Raw genomic sequence first — 6,983 nt, 5'->3', positions numbered from 1 at the left:
AGCATTCCGGAGAGGCATATAACATACAAAGTGATTCCAATAAGTACAGTCTGATGTGTATTGGGTATTAGAGGATAGTGCTTTTGCAATGCCGTGACAAGCCATCAGGAACCGTGTGCCACAGCGTCTCTTATTACTAGTTCTCATAGAAATAAGAATATATAAAGGCTAGTAAAGGGTAATAGGTTAAATCTCAGATCTGCATCTACAACAGCCCCAAGCTGGTCGCTGAGCTCACATTCCTTAAGTATCTGATAGCTTCTCTCTGTCACAGGTTAAGTAGAAGCCAGGGCCCAGGATTTCCTGACCCTGAGCCAAAAGCTTTACTTTTTATGTAAATAAAAAATAAATAAATTATATATAGTGTAAATCATTATTTATACAAAATAATAAGGAACCATTAATATTTTGTATATTAGTAAATATCTATTAATTTGATAATATTAATATATTAATATCTGAAACACTATCAGAGTGCAGCATGAGTAACTACCAAATCCACTTGCTCACCTGGCAATAGTATTTCTTCCTATAACTGTTAACTACTATAAATTTCTGAACACTAAAGCAGTTGTGTGCATTCCCCCCCCCCCCCCCCATTTCTGCTGGGGTTCTTTTGCTCTTTATGCTCTTGCCAGCTGTCTGCTATTGTCACATCTCACTCCTCCTTGTTTGGACACGTCCCAAGTGCTGTGTTGGGATAGGTCCCATCTGGAACAAAGATCAGCCCCATACGTAAAACCTGTTCTGCGACATTCTCTTTCTTAAGAAAACAAGGGTACTGTTGTACAGCTTGCTCCTGATGCAATCCTTTCCTGAGCCCAGGCGGAAAGGCAGGGAACACAACAGGCTTTTGGAAGGAGCCTTGTGATGCCAACCCAAAGTCCCCCTTGTTAACCACATACAGCTCCCTCTCTGTGTGTCAGCACCGATTTGTCTCTGAAAGTTCAATCATGCTTCTCATGTGTTTGTGTCCATATTCATGTGTTAATTCTTTCACTGTTAAAGACGTAAGAGGAATTAAAACCAAAGCCCTGCTCCGTTTGGTGTGGTCTGAATTACAGTCAGACCCTGGGCTTCAGTGCCTTAATGAAATAATACAACATTCCCCAGTGAATAACCCGCGTTACCGTCAGCACGATTCCCACAACTTTCATTTCAAACCAGTTCATGCATTAAAGAGTTTCTCATGAAGCAACCTTCGCCTGGGGCTGTGGCTGGAGCAGGGCTGCCAGTGGAATGAATCCACCAACGCACAGGCTGGGAGACACAGCCAACACATCCCTATGGAGAGGGGGGCAAGGTGCAGAGCCCTGCTGGCTGCTTCTGCTGGCTTTTAGTGAGAACTCCATGGAACCCTTCCTATAACTCCATTTAATCTCCTATGCTGTATTATATTCATTATATTCATTTTAAAGACTAATTTAGTAGTCAGTCCTGGTTCAAATCCCATTGGCAAGCACTGGATTAGCACGGCAGTGATTTCAGTGGTGGTAACCATCCCGTGCCCATAGCAGTGGCACATCCAGCTTTTGAGACTGGTGAACACTGGTGGAGTCTGAGCATGACAGACAAGGTGACTCCCCAGGCAGGGGCTGTGAATCACCGTGTGTCACAGCACAATGCTGCAGGTAGGACTTCTTGGCTTTAACAGCCTGATTGCTCTCGGTTTTAAACCAAGAAACACTGCCTGAAGGATGATCTTTGTGGGCAGATTTGGGGTGGAAGTGTCCAGAGGTGTTTAGGTCTTTGCAAGCTGAGTTAGCTACCAAACTCCCATGGAGAACCCAGACCAGGATGTCCACTCATGTCTGTAAAGCACTCTACAGTCAGGCTGATGTATTTAGCAGTTCTGGTTCAGCATCATACAAAGGACTCAAAAGCCCTATTTTCATGATTAAAACCAGCAGCCCTCTTCAAGATCATCATGATTCCTCCATCAGCCAGGTGACAATGACACCTCATCATTCCCTGGCATTTGGCTCATCACCATTTTGCGTTAAGTCATGTAGGATACATACTCCGGGTCTCGTAAAAGACCCATAAATTTGTCTGTAAAAAGCATCTGAAATATCCCAAGTGGGAAGATAATTTGTTTGCTTTTTAACAAAGCTTCCCAGAAGTTCTTACAAAGACTGAATTTATGACTCTAATTTTATGGTGCTATTTATCAACACGGTGATCAACAGTAATAGAAGCTAAGAATGGTCACTGGGAAGGAATCAAAGCTTTCTATTCTGCTCCCCACCATGTGATTGTACAAACCCCACAGAGATACTGACTTGGGTTTATTCTGCAAGTATAAAGCACTGCAGCATCCAGCGAGGAAGCAAACAAGGTCCAAGGTGGTTGGGTAGGCAGGCTGTGCATGGAGCAGTGAGGGTGGCACGAGGAGCAGTGTTAAAGGAGTGCAAAGAGCAGCTTGAAGAGGCTGAAGAATTGCTGGATCCATATGAAAAAGGTTATAGATCAATCACTAGGCCAGAAAAATACTTCCAGCAGTAAGCTCAGGAAGAACAGTGATAGGGGAGCTCAGGGTTAAAAGAAGTTCTATGAGCCACAATAAGAAATAAAGGCACAGAAGTTGGCTATCCCTGCTATGTGCAGAGAAAACCAGCTTCTTGATGGGTACCCCAGTGGCAGGAAAATTAACAGTGCCTGTGGGTAGCTGGAATGCTGCATAGGAGTTATCATGGTGGGGTTCTACCCATGAGGTACCACCATCAGACACGGCTGAAAGCAAATGAATCAAGCGTTGTCAGATTGAAGGAGCAAATGTTTGACTCACACACACAGTTCTACATGTCCAGTCACACAAATCCATCACCCTTGATGTACAAGCAGGGTCCAAAGAGGCACAGCCCAACACGTGGCTGCTGCATGTGCACCATCTTGAGGTAGGCTAAAGGGGGAATGAAGAAGCTTTAATGGCACAGAAAGATTTCTTCTGCCAAACAGAAGCTGCCATTAGCCCCAACAGCCCTAAAATCCACATTGACCAGCAATCAGAAAGTCAATGGAGCTAAAACCTGTGAGCTCCCTGCGGCAGAATTCCTGCTGTGGCCTTTGGGCATGTCTTCTTGTATTCTGGTTAAGTAACATAGCAAATAACCAACTATTGCTGCAGCACCACATGTCTCATTGAGACTGTCCAGTGTGATTCATAGGAAGATCCACAGATTAGGAGCCAAAAGACAGCAAACCATGCTGCTGGTGAACAACAGGCTACTGGAGGCCAGGTTCTGGAGCTGGCTGTAGAAACTTGACAGCTTTCAATATACCTGCATGTGAGGAGAGACAAAGCCAGGTAGTGTCAGCCTCTGGATGCGTTACAGCAGAAATAAACCTGTTATCAATACCCGTAATCCTGTGATAAAGGAATAGAGCAAGGAATTGATACGATCAATAACCACAGTCTGAATGACAGCCCTTGAGATTCCTGCTCTAACCTGTGCCATGGGTGAGAAACCACTGTGTACCCTGAAAGGTGGTTGGAGGAAGCTGCCTTTGCTCTTGCTGCATGCACATCACATGGGTAGACAGCGTGTGAAATGGTTCCCATGCACAGATCAAGTCTGCTGTGAGCAAAGCAAAACTGATCTCAGATCATCTCCATATGTTACTTTGAAGAAGAATACGACTGGTAAGACTCAAACAGAGCAACCAAGAGCCAAGGAAAAAATGCCCTGAAGTGCCCAGATCTTCAAGATAGGCCAGCCAGGGAATCCATTTACATCTGCGAGACAAGACGTGCCTGCTGCAACACAGCCCTGCATACACACAGCATGATTCCCAGCTGGAAGGCTCCCAACACCCAAGAGGCAATGTTGGGAACATTCTCCCTCCTGAGTTAAGTGCTGAGTAGCTCGGCAGTGCAGTCATTATCTGAGGTATGAAGGACAGGCTCAGCCACACGCTGGAAAAGCCAGGATACCCTGATGGAATTCTAACACAGATAACGCTGTTCTGCTGCCATCCAAGCGTGTTTCACTTGGACTCATGTTCCCTCTTCTGACTTAAAGCAGTTGAGTCTAGATCAGCGATTAACCTGCACCTCAACAGCAGGGCAAGAGGTTTCCAAGCACCCTCCTGACAGTATTGGAAACTGCTTGCTTAGATGTCTATGTACAAGTCCAAAGGACTTCCAGGACTCTCCTTCTCAGCTCTGAGTGAGGACAGGGATGAGTACAGTGGGATAACAGATGCAGGCTGGGGTGCTAGGTTGCCTCACAAGAGATGAGAGATACAAAACAGCATCCAAAGGATGGCATAAAAGACCCTTAGAGAAGGAGATGGGAGAGCAGCAGGTCTTTGCCTCCTGCAGTTTGGATGTGAACTGCCTTTGTTTTGCATCCTTCACTTACACAACCTCCGGGCAGCTCCAGCAGTTCATGAACTGCCCGAGCATCTGCAAATGTGATTCTTAACTTTAAGATCTCTCTGACGCAAACTGAATTAAAGAGCAATGAGATATGTGCAGCTACTGTTGACTTCTTTTCCGGGAATGCATGTGAAATACTACCAGTGTTTGTTTTGTAATGGAATGTAAATACCCCCATTGAAAAGAATCCTCAGTTGCCCTGCTTTTAACATAGAGGCAGTCTGGGGAGAGCTCCCTCTCAGAGCATCATCCGTGACACAGTTCTCTTGCGAGATGCACACATAAAAGCATTTTAAACAGTCATTTGCTTATGCGCTGGTCTCTGAAAGCAGGTGGCAAAGTAAACACATCACACAGTCGGTCAGATCCACTATTCTTGGTCTGGCCTGACATCCAGACAATGCCTGGACCAACATCTAACAAGCTGGCTGCGGAATCAAGCGATTTCTGATGCAAGTTTCTGCCTCTCTCCCCCCAAGATAATAGAACATTTTCCCAGATGGAAGGAACCCACTTGAAAAACAATAGGTCTTTGAAATGTCAGCTTGCTTGGCATGTACTGTGTACCCACAGGAATATGATATAGCCTTCTTTAATTCTCCAGCTGTAACCATTAAATGCAAAGCAACAAGATGATTGGGGGATGTAGGTCTAGTTTCCTGCTCTGCTACTCATTTCCAACCTCTCTGTGGAAGTCATTTTGCTCTGTTCCATCTCTGCTTCCCCCAGCAGAATGGGGATAAAAGCACTGTCTGGGCTGAGGATTAATCCAGGCTCATGAGATGTTTGTGTGCTCCAGTAATGGGCATCACTGCTTGAATTACTTGAATGAGCTTTAAGTTCATCAGGCTACATGAGAACTGATGCAGGATGGTTTGCAAAACAAGTCATGGAGCTGCATCCACGTGAACCTGGAGGCTCGGGCAAGCAGTGGCTGCGGTTACCTTGGCTGTGTGTCCACCACAGTCCCATGGACAGCACAGATGCCTCCCTGCATTCTCAGTCTGAACAAGAACCAGGTTGGTTTTGCGGTGAATGTATTTATTACACCAATGTTTTGTGCTGTTTCTCCTCAAAGCCCCTCCTTGTCTAGCACGGAAGAGAAGTCATGGGACTGACTTACATGCTCGGACCTTGTGTCCCCAACGCTATCCCTCCACAGCCTCTCAAAGCAGAGCTGCTCCCCTGGTCTGCTCACACCAGGCTGTGCAGGAACCCGATGTTCCTCTGTCTGTTGGGGCCTCGGTGTGCTCAGTCTGCCTCTGCTGTATTGGCTGTTCTGATCTCTCATGTCTGCACATTCTTTGATCTCTAGATAATTACAGAGGAATTGCAATTAGTGCTGCATCCAAGAGTTAAAGGGAAGGCAAAAAGTCCTCCCTTTCCAGTTTTAACCCCCTCACTCTTTGTGATACAGGTCTTATGGCTCTCAAAGAGACTCCAAGAGTCCCATGTGCACCCCAAAGAGCTCGGCCAGCCTCAGCCTGCATCACTCCTGTGAGCAGCATGTCAAACCTATTCATGAAAGCTTCCAGTGAGATAATCCATTGCCAGGGTAAGTGTGATGTCCTAATGCTAGTTAGGGAAATGGGACTTTTGCCAGAGCAAGGATAAGATAAGGAGCATTAATCCAATTTACATGGGAAGGCAGCATTGGGTTGTAAGCTCTTCCTCGACCTTGGCAAGCACTTCTAAAAGGGCTGCTCATTGAATGGCAGGATCCAGCTGAGGGCCAGCAACTAAAACTGCAAAGGAAAAGCTACTAGAAGCAGAGCTCTCAAACAGTGATGTTCAGACAGGCTGTGGAGTCAGGCTCTTGCCCTTCCATCACCCTGACTGATGTACGAGCCAACAGAAGGTTCTTAAGGCCTTAATGCATCACTCCTGATTTCTGTGCCTTAAACAGACTGCAGTGATACTTCTTGCATGCATGTGGCATGCACACTTCCATGGTGCACCCCTTCTCCTCCCCAGTCTGTCCTGGACAAGCCAGCCTGCTCGTGACCAGCACTAATACGTTCTGCCCATTGGTTTTTCTTTCCACATTTATGTATTTTATACAGGAATCATGATATAAAAAAAGAATGTTTAAATCCCACATTCCTTTCTATAGCATTCTATTAGCAGGGCTATTCAGCTCCCCAGGGTCAGTGCCTTCCCCTGCATCAGCACTGACCCTAAGTGGAAGTGCACTGGATAATCCAAGGAGCAAGCAAAGACCACTGTCTCCATGTAACAAGCACTGGGTAGAAGCATCACTGAGTTTGCTCATCGCTGTGTACTGATGCCAGACTGGTCTGAAGCATGTGTGCAGCCGCACTCACAGCACCAGATGGCAGCATTTATTGTCTGGAGCTCCTAGAGAGAGAGAAACGTGTGCTGTCCCTGTCTGACATGCACCTTTGCCTGCTCGCTCCTGCCCATTTTCCCACTGGAAGGCTCTAGTAGCTCAATAAGCTCATAGTTATCATGAGCACCAGTGAAGGATATTTAGCAGATTTACCCCCTACCAGGACCTTTCTTTCAGTAGCAGATTTCATTCAAATGACATATCATGGAATTCCAGCCTGGTTTGTGTTGGAAGGGACCTTAAAGCTCCTCC

This window comes from Melopsittacus undulatus, chromosome 11 (genome assembly GCF_012275295.1).
Source record: "Melopsittacus undulatus isolate bMelUnd1 chromosome 11, bMelUnd1.mat.Z, whole genome shotgun sequence".
NCBI classification, from domain to species: Eukaryota; Metazoa; Chordata; class Aves; order Psittaciformes; family Psittaculidae; genus Melopsittacus; species Melopsittacus undulatus.
This window is presented reverse-complemented; position numbering follows the sequence as displayed.